The sequence below is a fragment of the Elephantulus edwardii genome, unplaced genomic scaffold, assembly GCF_000299155.1.
Source record: "Elephantulus edwardii isolate Elephantulus edwardi_28Jun2011 unplaced genomic scaffold, EleEdw1.0 scaffold00044, whole genome shotgun sequence".
Classification (NCBI taxonomy): domain Eukaryota; kingdom Metazoa; phylum Chordata; class Mammalia; order Macroscelidea; family Macroscelididae; genus Elephantulus; species Elephantulus edwardii.
The window spans coordinates 12,342,725-12,343,959 of NW_006399794.1; the positions used below are offsets into that span (position 1 = coordinate 12,342,725).

Sequence of the window (1,235 nt, forward strand, 5' to 3'; positions counted from 1 at the left end):
AAAAAAAAGAAAGACTCATACGTGGCCCAGAACAAGAGAGGAATCCTGATGCTAAAGTACTGATGGAGCAAGGCATTGTCACCAGCTGGGACAACATGGAGAAGATCTGGCACCTCACCTTCTACCCATGAGGAGCACCCAGTGTTACTGACCGAGGCGCCCCTGAACCCCAAGGCCAACAAGGAGAAGATAGCCCAGATCGTGTTTGAGACCTTCAACATGCTCATCATGTGGTGGCCATCCAGGCCGTGCTGACACTACATCCCTGGGCTGCACCACGTGCATTGTCATGGGCCCTGGGGGCAGGGTCACCCAGATGGTGCCCATCTATGAGGGCTACACATGGCTGCAGGCCATCCTGCACCTGGACCTAACAGGCCACGACCTGAACAACTACCTCGAGAAGATCCTCACTGAGTGCGGCTACAGCTTCACCACCAAGGCCGAGCGCAGAACGGTGCACGACATCAAGGAGAAGCTTTGCTATGTCACCCTGGACATCAAGCAGATGGCCACTCCTGTGTCCTTGTCCTTGCTGGAGACAAGCTACTGCAAGGACAGGTCCTCACCATTGCAAGGAGCGTTTCCTGTATCCAAAGGCACTCTTCCTGCCCTCCTTCCATGAGACCACATTCAACTCCATCACCAAGTGTGACGTGGACATCAGGAAGGACCAGCCAGGACCACCATGTACCATGGTGTTTTCGACAGGATGCAGAAGGTGATCACAGGCCAGGTGCCCAGCATCATGAAGAACAAGATCATCTCTCCCCGTGAACACAGGCTCTCTGTGTGGATCAGTGGGTCCTCACTGTCCACCTACCAGGAGACAAGGATCAGCAAAGAAGAGTTGGACCCCGCCATCATCCACCACAAATGCTCTAAACTGACTGCCAGCAGGGGCCCGCTGGCCACATGAGCTCCTCCAAGGGCGGCCACCCCACATGCCTCAGGCTAGCCGCTGAAACTGAAAGAAGCCTTTGAAAAGAATTGTCCTTGAAGCCTATATCTCAAAATCAACACCAGAACTAGGCCTTGTTCCTGATCTGAACTCGGATCACGTTGCCTGTCCCTTGATCTATGTTTGAGACCCTCTACATGTCTTTGATTTCAACCCCTAGCTCGTGTGACCCAGCCACTCAGCCTCTGTGCAGGATGACACAATGGAGAAGGCATTGTCTGGACAAGGGTCTGGGCCAGGGGCTGCCTCCCCCACCTGTGGTCTGCAGGGTATT

The 1,235-nt window shown here is 54.3% G+C and overlaps 1 pseudogene; it reads left to right on the forward strand.

Moving 5' to 3' along the window:
• The first annotated feature begins 12 nt into the window (after nt 1–12).
• LOC102862654 lies at nt 13–919 on the forward strand (annotated as a pseudogene).
• The last annotated feature ends 316 nt before the right edge of the window (nt 920–1,235 follow it).